This window comes from Arachis stenosperma, chromosome 4 (genome assembly GCF_014773155.1).
Source record: "Arachis stenosperma cultivar V10309 chromosome 4, arast.V10309.gnm1.PFL2, whole genome shotgun sequence".
Classification (NCBI taxonomy): domain Eukaryota; kingdom Viridiplantae; phylum Streptophyta; class Magnoliopsida; order Fabales; family Fabaceae; genus Arachis; species Arachis stenosperma.
Window position 1 is genome coordinate 113865538 of NC_080380.1, and position 19658 is coordinate 113885195.

Genomic DNA, 19658 nt, shown 5'->3' on the forward strand with positions numbered 1-19658 from the left:
GTTTGTTTCTTTTTCTATTTGACGGGTATGTCTAAAATGAGTACAACAATTATGTGCTTGTTAGATGCACCACATTTATATAGACCATTAGATTTTATTAAATGAAAATCAAAGACTAATATGAAAGAAGAATATTGATAAACTCTAATAAATACAGAAAATTCTAGTACATAAATAAATGCTTTAAATGGCAATACTTGAATACACAATACTTTAAATGGCAATAGAATCTTTTATTCTTAAATAATTAAATATAATATAAATACAAAAAAAATGAGTATTCTTTATTCAATAAAATTAATTATTATGCAAGAAATTTTTATAATATTAAAAAATTATATTAAAATGAAATTTTAAATTTTAACATAAAAATATAAAATAATTAAAATTTTATTTTATATTACTTGACAAATAATTAGATTATTATATTCAAAATTTATTAACTAACTAATTTGTTGAAGATATTATTATATAAAAGAATTTTTCATCAAAATATTTCAAAAATATAATTTATTTAAAATATTATATATAATACATGAAAACATTAACCTTTTTCATTTTTTTCAATTTTCTTTTAGAAAAACAAAAGAAATAATATAATTCTAAATACATACCTATTACATTATATATTTACTTATACTAGTAAGACCTAAACTAATCAAACTTACATAATTAAAAATGTAAAACATATAAATACAAAAAATAAATATTTTTTATTTATTAAAAGTAATTATTATGCAAATTTTTTTATAATATTAAAAATTATATTAAAATAATATTTTAAAGTCCAACATAAAAATATAAATTAATTATATTTTATTTTATATTACTTGATAAATAATTTATTAACTAACTACTTTTGTTAAAAATATTATTATATAATATAAGTTTTTTTATCAAATATCAGTCAAAATATAGTTTATTTAAAATATTATATATAATACATGAAAATATTTTTTTATTTTTTTAAGAAAAAATAAATAAATAATATATATCAACTACGTATATGTATCATATATGTATATAATAGTGACTGGTATAGGATTGATATATATTCTTTTATTCTTTAAATTCTGTAATATATATACCACCTTATGGTTCTCTCCTCTAATCTTTCTTATTCATATTTATTTTGTGATAATATTAAGTAGATAATAATTCAAAATTATTTTTTAAATTTAACATTTATAGTTTCATATATATAATATTTAAAATTATATATTTATAATAAGATTATTTTTATTTTTATTATTTTCAAGTATTTTTTATTATTTTAGTTAAATTTATATATATATATATATATATATATATATATATATATATATAAATTAGTGTACAAATGTCATAATATTTTCAAAATAATTTTATTTTTTTGTATTTATATATTTTATATTTTTAATTACGTAAGCTTTATTAATTTAGGTCTTACTAATATAAGTAAATATATAATATGATAGACATGTTTTTAGAATTATATTATTTATTCTATTTTTTTAAAAAATTGAAAAAAATAAAAAGGTTAATATTTTTATGTATTATATATAATATTTTAAATAAATCATACTTTTGAAATATTTTGATGAAAAATTATATTATATAATAATATCTTTAATAAAATTAGTTAGTTAATAAATTTTGAATATAATAATTTAATTATTTGTCAAGTAATATAAAATAAAATTTTAATTATTTTATTTTTTTATGTTACAGTTTAAAATTTTATTTTAATATATTTTTTAATATCATAAAAATTTTTTGCATAATTAATCTTATTGAATAAAGAATACTCATATTTTTTCTATTTATATGTTTTATATTTAATTATTTAAGAATAAAAGATTTTGTTGCCATTTAAAGTATTGTGTATTAAAGTATTGTCATTTAAAGCATTTATTTATGTACGAGGATATTTTGTATTTATTAGAGTCCATCTGCTATTCTTTTATATTAGCCTTTAATTTTCATCTAGTAAAATCTAATTATCTATATAAATGTGGTGCATTCAATAATAAACATATAATTATTGTGCTCATTTTAGACATACCCCTATTTGACAGTAATCTTTCTATATTTTATTTATATTTTATTCTTGATAGTTGATTCTTTCTAAACATAACCAAATCAGCATTAAACACCATTAATGGTTCTAAAACTTTAAAATTCCTTCGATCGAATCACAAATTGAAATCAATTCTTAATCAATCAACTAAATGTTTGTCATCACGATATATAATATAATCTTTTTTCAAACTCAACACTCATATATATTATTAATTGAGCAATAATATAGCCTGCTTAGCACTTTTGTTTCGAACATGGTGCTATGCAAGGATGGATATTACAAACTGCATTATTGCCTAAAATAAAAATGTCATCAACAAAAATAAGTATATATAAATTCTCAAATTATCAAACCTTGTGTTATAATATAGAATAAAATAAAATAGAAGTAAAACCAAATAAAATTTGATAGAATACATATACGTTAGAAAACATTCATGTTTTTTTTTTGTTATTTTGAAGAATATTTTTTTTCAAATTTATCCTTTCATTTTTTTTATAGATTTAATCATATTTATGAGTATTTTTTTATTCTTTTATTTTTATTATATTTAATATTGAATTTCTGATAAAAATTGTTATATACCATGGTATATACTATATTAAGATTTTATATATACATGTAAGTGTAGCTTCATATATTAATTTATCTATTGGTTAAATAATTGTGTCACACATACAAGAATTATACAAACACCATAAAGAATTTGGAGAAAATTTTACTTGGAATCTTAATTGAAACCTATCAACATGTGTACTAGAAGTCTCTGGTACGCATTGTAAGATGGATTAGGGACTTATGAGTCAAGATGGTTGTTGAATTGTCTGACTGGAGCAATAGAGGGTGGATACTTACGAAAATATTCTAACGCTTAAGCCAGAATGAATCTAGGAAGTATATGTGTGTAAAATGAGTAACGTAACTGAGAAGTTTCTACCTCCACTTTATATAATTTGAGATAGCTATCTTATTTTATCCTTTAATATAAAAGAGATATTTTGTTTTGAATGTTAATTTTACTAAATATTTATCTTTTAAGATTATTATGTACAAAAATTTTAAGAAAATAATTTAATTCAAATATTTTTAAATTAATATTAGATATAATATTTTTAAATATCTATCTTTTAGATATAATACTCCATAACTTATTAAGTATGTTCTATTTGTAATCCTATCTTTTTTTTAATTTGTTAGTAAAAATTAGATATAATTTTAATTTTAAAATTTTTCTACGTAGTTTAAAGCCACTTATTTATTTTGCACCAAAAATCCAAACTTTATTCAAAACCACTCTTTCTGTTTAAGAGGATTTCAATTTTTTATCTCCCTCTCCCTATTCCTATCACAGCTAGGTTACAGAGCTAAAAACCTGACCTTTTTTTAAAACCGTCTTTTGGTTTAAAAGTTAGTTCTTGATCTCTTTCTCCCTCCTATCACGGCTAGGTTACAGAGCTTCTAACCAAACCTTTATTCAAAACTGCCTTTTGGTTTCAGGGTCAGTTCTTGATCCCCTTCTCCCTCTTTCTGTGTGCTCTGCCTCTTGCCTGTGGCTGCCGCTGATCTTTCGGATCGAACTCTAGTCAGCCTCCGACCTCACACCTCAGGCAACCTCTACGCTCACAACTAGAAAATAGATTAATACAGACAGATTTACAGACAAATTTAGTCTTTATTACAGACGGATTTTTGGTTACCGACGAATTTTTTTCTGTCAGAAAATTACCGACGGATTTCTACTAGTTACCGACAGATTTTTCCTCTGTAAATTCTCCATCCATTTCCCGAAGGCGACGAACTTTTCGATAGATTTTCTGTCTATAATTACAGACGGATTTTCAGATGGATTTTTTGTCTGTAATTACAGACAGATTTTCCGACAGATTTTCCGTCTGTAATTTGAACTTTGGAAAATCATCTCACACTCTGATTACAGACAGAAAATCCGTCTATAAATCCGTCAGTAAGGTAAAATAGAAATTTTTTTATTTTTCTAATTACAAAATAAACTTGTTTTCATACAAAATAAATATAAATTTAATAGAAATTTTTATCTAATTTGTATTCGAATATTTATAATATTTCATAAAATAAATAAATTCATCGTATTATCAAACTAAAAGAGAAGTACTATAAACAAACAAGTCAATATAATTAAAAATATAAACAAAGTGTTGATACATCAATTATAATAACAAGTAACAACTATACATCAACAAAGTGTATTGATACATCAATTATTGTCCTCTAATTAAGTCAAAATATACAATAGGGTTGCTTAATTAGGTTTTAAAATTGGAACTTCATCTGTACAAAAATCATTCATCATTATTGTGTCCATTGATTCAAACAGTGGGATCATGAATTAATCCTCTGCCTCAGGCTTCTCTGCCTCCTTATATTTTTCTATTTCTCATCTGTTTCCCAAGTATCAAATTCTGACAAAAATAAAAAAAATAGTGACAACATAATCTATATACAATGTATTCTTGAGATGAATAAGTGAAGCTCACCTCAACATCTGGTCTAGTTTCAGTGACTTTCGATTTAGGGTTGCAAGTTTAATAGGAGAAAAAGAGAAAGATAAATAAGTGAAGCTCACCATTGCATGCAAAGCATCCTGTAACTTGGCAATTTCATGCGTCTTTTCCTCTTTCAAATTAGTTTGTAACCAGTCAAAAAGTAAATAAATTTATGGTATAAGACATGAAAATCAACTTACTACTAGCTTGAATGCACTTCCTTTGCAAATAATATGACCATGGGTTAGTGGTGGACGAAATTGTGATCCATGTTCTAATTATTTTGAGATGAAGGCTTCTAAGGAGCACCAGCTGAATTCACAACTCCGTTCAACTAACCAGCAAGTGTACTGGGTCGTCCAAGTAATAAACCTTACGTGTGTAAGGGTCGATCCCACAGAGATTGTTGGTATGAAGCAAGCTATGGTCACCTTGTAAATCTCAGTTAGGCGGATTAAACATTATTTATGGGTTCGAAGGTTAATAATAAAATAGAAATAATAAAAGGGATAGAATACTTATGCAGATTCATTGGTAGGAATTTCAGATAAGCATATGGAGATGCTGTATGGCTCAAGGACGCCTGCTCTCCTACTGCTTCTACTCAATCCTTCTTACTCCTTTCCATGGCAAGCTTTGTATAGGGGTTCACCATCAGCGGTGGCTACTTTCAATCCTCTCGGGAAAATATCCTATGCGGCTGTCACTCGCACAGCTAATCATCTGGAGGCATCACCCATGGTTGATGGCTACATCCCATCCTCGCAGTGAAAACTAATGCTCATGCACTCTGTCACAGTACGGCTAATCACTGGTTGGTTCCCGCGCCTACTGGAATAGAATCCCTTGATTCTTTTGCGTCTGTCACTAACGCCCAGCACTTGCAAGTTTGAAGCACGTCACAGTCATTCATTACCGGAATCCTACTCGGAATACCACAGACAAGGTTAGACTTTCCGGATTCCCAGGATCCTACTCGGAATACCACAGACAAGGTGAGACTTTCCGGATCCTCATAAATGCCGCCATCTATCTAGCTTATACCACGAAGATTCTGTTGGGGAATCTAAGAGATACACATTCAAGCTCGGTTGCATGTAGAACGGAAGTGGTTGTCAATCACGCGCGTTCATAAGTGAGAATGATAATGAGGGTTATCTAACTCATCACATTCATCATGTTCTTGGGTACAAATGAATATCTTGGAATAAGAATAAAAGAGGAATTGAATAAAAGAAAATAGAACTTCATTAATACTTGAGGTACAGCAGAGCTCCACACCCTTAATCTATGGTGTGCAGAAACTCCACCGTTGAAAATACATAAGCAAAAGAGGTTCAGGCATGGCCGAATGGCCAGCCCTCTCCATGATCAAGTGACCGAATGAATAAAGAGATTAAAGTGGTCAAAAGATGTCTAATACAATAGATAAATGTCCTATATATACTAGACTAGCTACTAGGGTTTACATGAGTAAGTAATTGATGCATAAATCCACTTCCGGGGCCCACTTGGTGTGTGCTTGGGCTGAGCTTGATCTATCCACGAGCTGAGGCTTTTATTGGAGTTGAACTTCGAGTTATGACGTGTTTTGGGCGTTCAACTCCGGATCATGACGTTTTTCTGGCGTTTAACTCCAGACAGCAGCATGTACTTGGCGTTCAACGCCAAGTTACGTCGTCATTCTTCGAATAAAGTATGGACTATTATATATTTCTGGAAAGCCCTGGATGTCTACTTTCCAACGCCGTTGAGAGCGCGCCAATTGGAGTTCTGTAGCTCCAGAAAATCCATTTCGAGTGCAGGGAGGTCAGAATCCAACAGCATCAGCAGTCCTTTTGTCAGCCTTTTTCAGAGTTTTGCTCAAGTCCCTCAATTTCAGTCAGAATTTACCTGAAATCACAGAAAAACACACAAACTCATAGTAAAGTCCAGAAATGTGAATTTAACATAAAAACTAATGAAAACATCCCTAAAAGTAGCTTGAACTTACTAAAAACTACCTAAAAACAATGCCAAAAAGTGTATAAATTATCCGCTCATCAGTTAGTCAGAGAGAGAGACCAAATAATTATTACATTCAATTATATTTGATATGCAGCCATCAATATAAGCTAAAAATAACAGGCCAAACTCAAAATAAAACTGGCAAAAGATGTTGAAATCAAGTGTATATATTTTTTGAATGTACCTCTAAGTCAATGAGCCAACTATTGGCTCTTGATCCGGATCCAGATCTATGATGAAAGTGATAGGTAGGCAATGTTCTATCCAAACATACTGCAAATGTAGCACAAGAAAATATAAAGCTTAATAATCAATTTTGAAGCATTTGAGACACTAATTTCGTTTCACAATAAACTAGGCTTTGCCATTAGAGAGAGGAAGCAGTAGGTACCAGCTCTTTTGGCAGTAGCTCCATTGATAATAGTAATGGGCACCATAAGAGGAGGTGGCTGGGAAGGCTGCTTGCATGAAACTAAAGAGAATAAAGCATCGTTTACAAACTCAGATAGCTGAGCCTGAATCATGTTCAGCAATCTACTTTACTCATGAAATGAATGTATGAGATACTAACCATAATCAGATAGCTCCAATTGGATACATGATTGGACAACATGGTGAAATGAATTACTCCAAAGGAATATGAAAAACTTCACACCTCACTACACGTGTTAATCATATTATTATTTTTTAATAGATTGAATTTTAACATCAAATACTTTATATTTTGCATGTGTGAGAATTAGTGGAAGAATGGGTCATAAACTAGTGGGAACAGCAATGAGTGGCATTAATTACTTTAGTATTCATGTGCAGTAATATACAAATAAATAAATAATACTGTGATCTATTGTGTTGAATCAGTCCCACTCCACCTGCTAAATAAACAAAATTCATAATTCCTAATCTGAACTAAACAGAAACATTAAAATCATGGAAAAATGCTATTTACAACTTTCTAATGCAAAACTATAATTAGAGAGACCCACAATTTTTTTTCTCTTATTCAACACATGCACAAAATGTATCATCAATCAACAAATGAATCATCTTGACCCACTTTGTTTTCATATAACTTCTCTATCTAGAAGAAGACATCAGAGATTTGGAGGTTATGCAGATAAAGAATCAATTGATCAGAAAATAAATGAAGGCATAAAAGGGTACTACAATTTGTTCATAATTTTCATGTACTTCCTTTATTTTTAAGGTTTCTATCTTTCTTTTTTCTTTTCATTTGTGTTTTGTTTTTCATTCTATCTTTGAGAGATTACAGAGACTTAATTATAATGCAAGAAGTTCATTCATATTTTACAAATGCATGGTAAACAAATATTAGGCAAACCATAACCAAAAGACAAAAGACAAAAGATAACTGGCACTACGGTTGAATATTTTAAAGCTGAAACGATAACCAAAAGACAAAAGATGAGTTAAAAAAATGATGGGTTGATCATTAATGATTAAAGAACTCAATCAATAAAAGAAAGAACATAGAAAACCAGCAGTTAAATTACAAACAAAAGAATATGATTAACTAAAGAAATATAAAAGACTCCAACATTAAAACCAATATTCTTAACATATTACAACCCCAAGATAGAAGAATAATGTATTACATCAATTTCCTAAACCTGCAAAATTCATACCAACAATTGATAACTAAAAAAAGTTCTGAATAGGAAACAAAAAGACAGCACGATTTAAGGCAATAAATAGCTCTTACCATTCAAAAGACAAGTTTTCTCCCCGGTATCTTTGTACTGACAGAGACATTGATTTAGACGAAAAAGATAAGGCAAGATAAGCACTAAAGGGATTGCAATAGAGTGACTGGCACGCACAGAATCAGCTTCCAACCAAGTAATTGTGGCAACCTACAAGGGTTTTGGAAAATGGATCCCCTAATTAGAGAAGTCAATCAAACATCTTGAGAGCCAAGAACAAAAGATACAAGTCTAGAAACTAAAAATTTTAACTGTTAATGAACAAGCTCTATGAAAAATGAGAATGGTAAGAATGCTTAAATCTGTAGACAAATTACAAATATCAATATTATATAGAGTCCACAGTGCTAGTTTTTTTCTCGATAATATTTTGAACAAAATCAGGGAAACTTGTTCCATGACTTCAGTGGTATATATTTGTGTATATATATAAATCATATGCATAAACTTGACAATATTCTGCATAATCAAAATAGGAGTCCTATAAGTTACATAAAATTACAAAAAGTTAACTCTAAATAGTAAAAGGCATTAACATCAACCAATCAAAACTAAACCTGCCGATGTACCATCCTACATACAGAATGCTCCAGATCAGAAAAAACCTGCATAAAATCATACCTTTGCCATGGAAGTGAAAATATCAGCCAAGAAGAAATCAAAGAATGATATTTCCTGTTTACATGAAAATACAAAAATATCATATATTCAAACATAGTTCCAACAAAATATAAAATAAAAAATTGGTTAAGGAATAAAAAACATAGTTCTAGCAAAAGCTTTTATTTCATTAGACAAGAAAAAACTAACTAATGCATGTGTTAAAACTCACCTGTATCATAAGCTCAACTAGTTCCTTCATAGATACTTCATTGTCTGGGTTTTCCACGTTGAATATCTGTCCGTTTGCTCTTTCAAGATTATCCTGTGACAAGTTGACATACACATTATCTGAAGCTCATGGCAACTCAGAAAGTTGGGTTGAGATTTACTCTTGAGCTTACAATCATTAACAGAACAACCTCGATAGCATCCTTGATGTGGAGAAAGGTTCACTGTGATCTTCCACCAACAACAAGTTTGAGGGCCTCACCACAAAGGATGTTCTGGAAGAAGTTTTAAGAAAATCAGACGCGTATCAAAATCATGAAAGACATTTACTAGAAACAGAACCAGGTAGCCAATGTTACATTATTGAAGCAAGCTAGAACTCTGCGAGACCATCACATGGTCCATCCACACCAGGAATGAAGTCCATCACATGACACCAACAAAAAAGTTAAGTGCAATTACCATTAACTAGCAAATCAAACACTAAATGCACTACATAAACCAGCACATAAATTGAAAGAACACTCTAAGGTACATCCAAAATGTGTTGAGGCATCAGTGTTGCTGACCAAAAGTACTCGTTGAAGTGATCATAATTCCTCCATGTCGAGTGTGCAGCTTTCCCATTGTTGTTTCGATTAGCTTCTTGCATTTTTTTTTTTTTGGCAGAGGTGAGAGTGGGTATGAAAATAATAGAAAAAAAAATTTATCCAAATATCAAAGGATATAGAAAAGAGGATAAGCCCTCATCAGAAAGTCCCATTTCATCTCCGAAGCCTTGGGTCAAAGAAAGTTTTATAATCTTATCAATAATTTAGCTAGTAGGAAAAAACCCCAAGAGAATATGAAAGAAACATAAGAAAGAGTGGAATACTAGAGAGACAAGCTTTGAAATAAAAGCAAAGCAATTACAAATTTAAATATCAGAAAATCAATTGAGACTGATTTGAAATAAAAGCATAGGCCTATTGTTCTCATTGTTAAGTCTTAACTCAAACAAATATATATTGTTAAGTCTTTACATATAAAACCTCATGATAAGTGAGTCTTTCTTCTGTGCAGGTCAGATGAGAAAAAGGTAGTTGTTGCCATATGTTATAAGATGGGATTAAAAGGCTATCAAGTAAGTATATACATTCTCTAACATGTGAGATTCAAGAAAAAGGCACAATTATCCCAAAAAATTGCTAGTAACTTATAAGTTATAAGCGTTAATTCATTTTACCTCGCCATGTAATGTCACTTTTGATAAGATGGGAAGAGCTGGACAGATGGCCGAATGAGATGCACGAAGAGCTGAAGTCTTAGCCAAAGCAGCAAGACTCACACAGAGACAAATCCGTACACATTTAACAAGAAAAGAGTTTATTATCACCTTGAGAAATGCTACAATTCATATCTAGAAAATTTGGAGAGGTAAGTTGTCTTCTCATAACTTTTTGTCTTTACATAAATTTGGAGAGGTAAGATGTCTTCACAGAACTACTAAATAATTAATAAAGGAGTGAATATTTAAGATAAATAAGGATACAAAAATTGAACTAGGCAAAGCAATTACAACTAGAATGTGAATACAATATACCTCTAGTACACATATCTGCGCAACATTATCAACAAACTGCCTAGAAACCAGAACGGCATCCAAAAGAAAGAAGTCCTTGTCAGTGCAACAGCAATTTCTAATCCATATTGATTTAGGCACCACCTAACTGAGCATCAATTCAAGACGTAGCCGTGATCTGAAAACTCACCTTTACCAGATTTGCCCACAACGGATGCAACAAGTACAACCTATATAGGTGAAAAAAATTCAGAACATAAATTCAAAGTTGTATAAGAAAATTCAAGCAAATAGAAAGAAAGACTGAAGTATTCCCCAACCCAGTTAAATGCATCATTTTGCAAAGGAATCCAGTACTGCCCCAACCTCACAATTTTGGCTACGCTCAATGGGCAAGTAACTTGCATATAATCTAATTCATCACCAATTTTGTATGAAATAGAATTTACAGCAACCTATCATAGCTAAATTTGAGGAGAAAGAGAAATAACACCGGGTATCATAAGCTAAATAAGAAGATCCAACAGTAATCTTGAAGAACATTCAAATACAAACCTCACCATGAATAGATCTCAATTATAAAGCATGTGTGTACAATTACACAACATGAAGCCCATGTAAATGTATCACAGATTCAAATTACATACACATATCAAAATTGTAGCTGATAGAGAAGCCTGAAATAAATATCGAAGTGTGGGATTGTGAAGAAACAAAAGGATTACCATGTCTGCGTTCGATCTTTGAAATGACGGAAGTGATTATTGTCTCAAATTGAATCTAACAAGAAAACAAAGTCAGTAACAGTGTTAGGAGCCATGAGATCAGATCGTGAGACGAGAAGAATGTGCAGTGAGGGCAAGTGAATGAAGAACTCGAAGAGAGAATACAGAAAAAAAAAAGAGAAATAGAGGTTACCGGAATGCGATCTGAAATTTGGAAGCGCAGATCTAAATGGAGGGGACTGAAACAGCTCAAATAGAAGTAGGAAAATGGAACTCGTGAGCGATGGAGGGAGCGGCGGTGGTGAAAGAAGCTTCTGCGATGGGGAGAGCGTGGACAGAGCGATGGAGAGAACGTGAATGGAGAGAGGGAGATGCTCCTGCTAAACTTGTGTGGAGTGTGAATGGATCGAGAGGGTAAGATCTGAGCTAGGGTTAATCTAATATTTTCCCACGGAAAATTTAAACTACAGACGGATTTTCTGTCTGTAATAATTTAATAAAATGCAGCGTTTTGTCTATTTAATTACAGACGGATTTTCCGTCTGTAACCATTTCCCACGAAAAAAAATTAATTTTTCTGACGGAATTATCGACGGATTCTCTTTTCCCTCTGTAATTTATGCTAATCCATTTTTTTTTGTTTTTTGATAAAAAATCCCTCTGAAATTCCCTCGGTATTTCTGTGGGATAAAAACCGTCGGAAATATCCGTCTGTAATAACTAGTTTTCTAGTAGTGGCTCGTGCTTCGCGCTCAAGGCTACAACCCTCACTCGCTCACATTACATTGCCTCCTGCCTATGGCCACCTTTGAACCTCCGGTCTCAGACCTCCACCACTCCAACCTCCAATCTCGCACCTCAGACAACCTCCACCATCGTGATTCACACTCATAGGTAACAGCTCTCACTTGCTCACACCGCTCTGCCTCCTGCATGTGGCCGCCTCCTCCGGTCTTAGAACTCGCACCACCGCCAGCCTCAGACAACACCTTACCTAAGGCGACCTCCACCCTCGTGCTTCGCTAGATTGCCATTGCCTACTTCTTCTCTTTGTAGCCCTACATAGTATATAGTATTATTGATTAGCTAGTGTGATATAGTTCAATATACGTACTTAATATATATGCATTATTGTCATTGTGAATATAAGGTTCCTTACAACTCTTCTTCTCTCTACCACTACTAATTACTAGTTTAAGAGCTTGAATATTAAGATTTGTTAGTTTATAATTAATAACACTCTTCTTATCAGTTTGATTTATGTTTTTTTCTTTTTATTTATGTATGCTTTTCCTGTTTTTAATGTCAATTTCAATATTTCAATATTTATTTGCAAGTAACCAAGCAATTCAATGTGTGTATATGCTAAGACTGAGATTGAGAAGATGCATCTATGTAGATGGTGTATTATTCATCATTTATATAAAAACACTAAAAAGTAAAGATGTTGCTATATCTAGATATATGGATCGGTATGTAAACGATATTGTTGGATATATTGTGATATTTAATATTCATTTGGTAATCTCCACGGTTCAAGACTGCAATCTAATCTAAAGTGATTGGAAATGCTACAGATTGCTACCAAGCTTCTTAAACATTCTTCTAAATGACAAGTTTAAAAATTGATATAATATTAATATGTTAGAGTAGTTTTAAAATTGTACCTTTTTCTTTGAAATAATTAAGATATTTAAAAATTTTAGCTTGATAAATCTTCTATCCATCAAGATTTAAGATTTTAATAAAGGAAAAAGGAGTTAATTAACGACTTTAATTTGCTATTTTTTTTAGGAAAAGTATGAGGATGCAATAGCTTTATTGTACAATGCATACAATGGGGTTTAATTGAAATTAAAATTAAGTTATGGGTACAAGCATTAATTATAAAGATTTGATAATTTAAATTTTTTAAAAAATTAGAATTCAATTATATGAAACCCAAAACTATGAACATCTCTCTCTGAAGGGCAAGCACAGACCAAAAACGCAGCCCCTCCTACCGACGGTGATAACGCATCTTCTCCCTAGCTCGTGTCTTGTCACCGGAAGTCCGCACCGGTGAACTCCCAGCAGCACATTCTGGTCGTCCAGTGCATTCTGATGGCACCGCATCAAGTCCACCTGCGAGAAACTTCAGTACAACCTAGCAGCGGCTGAGCTCTGTGCCGCTGCAACACCGCCTCTGCTACTCCTCTCTTTTCATTCTTCCTCTTTCACCAATGCGGGTTCCATGCTTTCTCCTTCCCATGTTCTTTCATTTATTTATGTTAAATAATTTTTAATTATGCTTTTAATTCTGCTTTTGATGGTTGATTTTTCTGGATTGATTTCTACTTAAATTGAGTGTAAAATCCATGTTTACATATTGTGCACACCATATGCTCGATGAAATGCCTGAGTGAAACTTTTTATTTAATTCCGATGTTTGGTTAGCATTTGTCTTAAATTTTGTTATATTTAGGCATTCCGTCGTAGCCAGCTTGCGTCTTCCTTGCGACGTCGGTGTAAAACTCGGTTAATTAACGGCTAATTAACCCATAAATGAGAATTTATTCTAGAAAGCTGATGAGCGGATAATTTATACACTTTTTGGCATTGTTTTTAGGTAGTTTTTAGTAAGTTCAAGCTACTTTTAGGGATGTTTTCATTAGTTTTTATGTTAAGTTCACATTTTTAGACTTTACTATGAGTTTGTGTGTTTTTCTGTGATTTCAGGTAATTTCTGGCTGAAATTGAGGGACTTGAGCAAAACTTTGAAAAAGGCTGACAAAAGGACTGCTAATGCTGTTGGATTCTGACCTCCCTGCACTCGAAATGGATTTTCTGGAGCTACAAAACTCCAAATGGCACGCTCTCAATGATGTTAGAAAGTAGACATCCAGAGCTTTCCAGCAAAATATAATAGTTCATACTTTATTCGGGAATTGACGACGTAAAGTGGCGCTCAACGCCAAGTACATGCTGCTGTCTGGAGTCAAACGCTAGAAACACATCATAACCCGGAGTTGAACGCCAGAAACACGCTATAACTCAGCGTTCAACTCCAAGAAAAGCCTCAGCTCGTGGATAGATCAAGCTCAGCCCAAGCATACACCAAGTGGGCCCCGAAAGTGGATTTATGCATCAATTACTTACTCATGTAAACCCTAGTAGCTAGTCTAGTATATATAGGACATTTAACTATTGCATTAGACGTCTTTTTGACCACGTTTCATCTTTGGTCTTAGTTTTGTTTTATTCTTCATCTTAAGAGGCTATTGATCACGTTTGAGGGGGCTGGCCATTCGGCCATGCCTGAACCTTTCACTTATGTATTTTCAACGGTGGAGTTTCTACACACCATAGATTAAGGGTGTGGAGCTCTGCTGTACCTCAAGTTTGAATACAATTACTATTATTTTCTATTCAATTCTCTTTTATTCTTATTCCAAGATATACGTTGCACTTCAACTTGATGAATGTGATGATCCGTGACACTCATAATCATTCTCACCTATGAACGCATGTGACTGACAACCACTTCCGTTCTACTTTAGGCTGGGCGCATATCTCTTAGATTCCCCAACAGAATCTTTGTGGTATAAGCTAGATAGATGGCGGCATTCATGGGGATCCGAAAAGTCTAACCTTGTCTGTGGTATTCCGAGTAGGATCCCGGGAATCCGAAAAGTCTAACCTTGTCTGTGGTATTCCGAGTAGGATTCTGGTATTGAATGACTGTGACGAGCTTCAAACTCCTGAAGGCTGGGCGTTAGTGATAGACGCAAAAGAATCAAAGGATTCTATTCCAACCTGATTGAGAACCGACAGATGATTAGCCGTGCTGTGACAAAGCATTTGGACTATTTTCACTGAGAGGATGGGATGTAGCCATCGACAAGGGTGATGCCTCCAGACGATTAGCCATGCAGTGACAGCGCATAGGACCATTTTCCCGAGAGGATGAAAAGTAGCCATTGACAACGGTGATTCGCTACATACAGCTTGCCATGGAAAGGAGTAAGAAGGATTGGATGAAAGCAATAGGAAAACAGAGATTCGAGAGGATTCTAGCATCTCCATACGCCTATCTGAAATTCCCACTATTGATTTACATAAGTATTTCTATCCTATTTTATTTTTTGTTTATTATTAATTTTCGAACTCATCAGAAACCAATTTAATCTGCCTAACTGAGATTTACAAGGTGACCATAGCTTGCTTTATACCAACAATCTCTGTGGGATCGACCCTTACTCACGTAAGGTATTACTTGGATGACCCAGTACACTTGCTGGTTAAGTTGAACGGAGTTGTGTCCACACATAGCCAATAGCCATTAAATAAATCTCATGCAAATACAAAAAGGGTCACAATTTCGTCCACCAAGTTTTTGGCGCCGTTGCCGGGGATTTTTCAAGTATGGACAACTGACGGTTCATCTTGTTGCTCAGATTAGGTAATTTTCTTTTCAAAAATCTTTTTCGAAATTTTTCTTTTCTTTTTTGTTTTTTTTTTAACTTTGTTTTCGAAAAAAATAAAAATAAAAAAAAATTAATTAATAAAATCATAAAAATCAAAAATATTTTGTGTTTCTTGTTTGAGTCTTGAGTCAATTTTTAAGTTTGGTGTCAATTGCATGTTTTTAAAATCTATGCATTATTTTTTCGAAAATTCCATGCATTCATAGTGTTCTTCATGATCTTCAAGTTGTTCTTGACAAGTCTTCTTGTTTGATCTTGATGTTTTCTTGCTTTGTGTTGTTTGTTGTTTTTCATATGCATTTTTCGTTTGTCAGAGTTCATGCATTAAAGATTTCTAAGTTTGGTGTCTTACATGTTTTCTTTGCATCAAAAATTTTTCAAAAATATGTTCTTGATGTTCATCATAATCTTCAAAGTGTTCTTGGTGTTCATCTTGACATTCATAGTGTTCTTACATGCATCTTGTGTTTTGATCCAAAATTTTTATGTTTTGGGTCATATTTGTGTTTTTCTCTCTCATCTTTAAAAATTCAAAAATAAAAAAATATCTTTTCCTTTTTTCTCTCCAAATTTTTGAAATTTTGGGTTGACTTGGTCAAAAATTTTTAAAAATTAGTTGTTTCTTACAAGTCAAGTCAAATTTTCAATTTTAAAAATCTTATCTTTTTAAAATCTTTTTCAAAAATCATATCTTTTTCATTTTTTATTATTTTCGAAAAATTCCAAAAATATTTTTCAAAATATTTTCAAAATCTTTTTCTTATCTTTATATCTTATTTTCGAAAATTTACTAACAATTAATGTGATTGATTCAAAAATTTGAAGTTTGTTACTTTCTTGTTAAGAAAGGTTCAATCTTTAAGTTCTAGAATCTTATCTTGTAGTTTCTTGTTAGTGAAGTAAGTAATTTTAAATCAAAAAAATTAAAATCTTTTTTATCTTTTATATCTTATTTTTTTATCTTATCTTTTTATCTTTTTCAAAAATTTGATTTCAAAAGATCTTATCTATCTTCTTATCATCTTATCTTTTCAAATTTGATTTTAAATATCTTTTTCAACTAACTATTTGACTTTTTGTTTGTTTCTTATCTTTTTCAAAACCACCTAACCACTTTTCCCTCTCTAATTTTCAAAAATACCTCCCTCTTTTTCAAAAATTCTTTTAATTAATTAATTGTTTCAAATTTTAATTTTAATTTTATTTCTTCCTTTAATTTTCGAAAGTACTAACACATTTTTTATTTCTCTCCCCCTCATCTCTTTCTATTTATTTTATTTATTTACTAACACTTCTCTTCACCTCCCCTATCCTTACTCTTTATACAGACTATTCATTCTTCTTCACTCTTCTCCCCTTTCTTTTTCTACTAACATAAAGGAATCTCTATACTGTGACATAGAGGATTCCTCTTCTTTTCTTGTTTTCTTCCCTTTCATATGAGTAGGAACAAGGACAAAAGCACTCTTGTTGAAACTGATCCTGAACCTGAAAGGACTCTGAAGAGGAAACTAAGAGAAGCTAAATTACAACAACCTAAAGGTAACCTTTCAGAAATATTAGAACAAGAGAAGGAGATGGCAGCCGAACCCAACAACAATAATGCAAGGAGAATGCTTGGTGACTTCACAAAACCAACGTCCAAATTTGATGGAAGAAGCATCTCCATTCCTGCCATTGGAGCCAATAATTTTGAGCTTAAGCCTCAACTAGTTGCTTTAATGCAACAGAACTGCAAGTTTTATGGACTTCCATCTGAAGATCCTTACCAGTTTTTAACTGAGTTCTTGCAGATTTGTGAGACTGTTAAGACGAATGGAGTTAATCCTGAGGTCTACAGACTCATGTTTTTCCCTTTTGCTGTAAGAGACAGAGCTAGAATATGGTTGAATTCACAACCTAAGGATAGCCTGGACTCCTGGGATAAGCTGGTCACGGCTTTCTTGGATAAATTCTTTCCTCCTCAAAAGCTGAGCAAACTTAGAGTGGATGTTCAGACCTTCAAACAAAAAGATGGTGAATCCCTCTATGAAGCTTGGGAAAGATACAAGCAGTTGACCAAAAGGTGTCCATCTGACATGTTTTCAGAATGGACCATATTAGATATATTCTATTATGGTCTATCTGAGTTTTTGAAAATTTCATTGGACCATTCTGTAGGTGGATCTATTCACCTAAAGAAAACGCCTGAAGAGGCTCAAGAACTCATTGACATGGTTGCAAATAACCAATTCATGTACACCTCTGAGAGGAATTCCGTGAATAATGGGACACCTCAGAGGAAGGGAGTTCTTGAAATTGATGCTCTGAATGCCATATTGGCTCAGAACAAAGTGTTGACTCAACAAGTCAACATGATCTCTCAAAGTCTGAATGGATGGAAAAATGCATCCAACAGTACTAAAGAGGCAGCTTTTGAAGAAGCTTATGATCCTGAGAACCCTGCAATAGCAGAGGTAAATTACATGGGTGAACCTTATGGAAACACCTATAATTCATCATGGAGAAATCATCCAAATTTCTCATGGAAGGATCAACAAAAGCCTCAACAAGGCTTTAACAATGGTGGACGCAATAGGCTGAGCAATAGCAAGCCTTTTCCATCATCTTCTCAGCAACAGACAGAGAATTCTGAACAAAGCACTTCCAATTTAGCCAATCTAGTCTCTGATCTGTCAAAAGCCACTTTCAGTTTCATGAGTGAAACAAGATCCTCCATCAAAAATCTGGAGACACAAGTGGGCCAGCTGAGTAAGAAAGTCATTGAAACTCCTCCCAGTATTCTCCCAAGCAATACAGAAGAGAATCCAAAAGGAGAGTGCAAGGCCATTGATGTAATCAATATGGCCGAATGCACAAGGGAGGAGGAGGACGAAAATCCTAGTGAGGAAGACCTCATGGGACGTCTCTCAAGCAAGAGGGAGTTTCCTATTAAGGATCCAAAGGAATCTGAGGCTCATATAGAGACCATAGAGATTCCATTAAATCTCCTTCTGCCATTCATGAGCTCTGAAGACTATTCTTCCTCTGAAGAGGATGAAGATGTGACTGGAGAGCAAGTTGCTCAATATTTAAGAGCTATCATGAAGCTGAATGCCAAGTTGTTTGGTAATGAGACTTGGGAAAGTGAACCTCCCTTGCTCATTAATAAACTAGATACTTGGATTCAGCAAATTTTACCTCAAAAGAGACAAGATCCTGGCAAGTTCTTAATACCTTGTACCATAGGCACATTGACCTTTGAAAAAGCTCTATGTGATCTTGGGTCAGGGATAAATCTTATGCCACTCTCTGTAATGGAGAAGCTGGGGATCATTGAAGTACAACCTGCCTTGTTCTCATTACAATTGGCAGACAAGTCATTGAGACAAGCTTATGGAATAGTAGAGGACGTGTTAGTAAAAGTTGAAGGCCTTTACATCCCTGCTGATTTCATAATCTTAGACACTAGGAAGGAAGAGGATGAATGCATCATCCTTGAAAGACCTTTCCTAGCTACAGCAGGAGCTGTGATAGACGTCAACAGAGGTGAATTAGTCCTTCAATTGAATGGGGACTACCTTATGTTTAAGGCACATGGCCATCCTTCTGTGACAAAAGAGAGTAAGCATGAAGAGCTTCTCTCAGTTCAGAGTCAAAAAGAGCCCCCACAGTCAAACTCTAAGTTTGGTGTTGGGAGGCCACAACCAAACTCTAAGTTTGGTGTTAAGACCCCATATCCAAACTCTAAGTTTGGTGTTGGGGCTATACAACATTGACC

The 19658-nt window shown here is 32.7% G+C and overlaps 1 non-coding gene across 1 annotated transcript; it reads right to left on the bottom strand.

The window, feature by feature from the left end:
• Nucleotides 1–17874: 17874 nt before the first annotated feature.
• LOC130977759 (small nucleolar RNA R71) lies at nucleotides 17875–17978 on the bottom strand. Its single transcript, XR_009085436.1, has one exon. It is a non-coding gene; the product is annotated as a small nucleolar RNA R71 (small nucleolar RNA).
• Between the last annotated feature and the right edge of the window lie 1680 nt (nucleotides 17979–19658).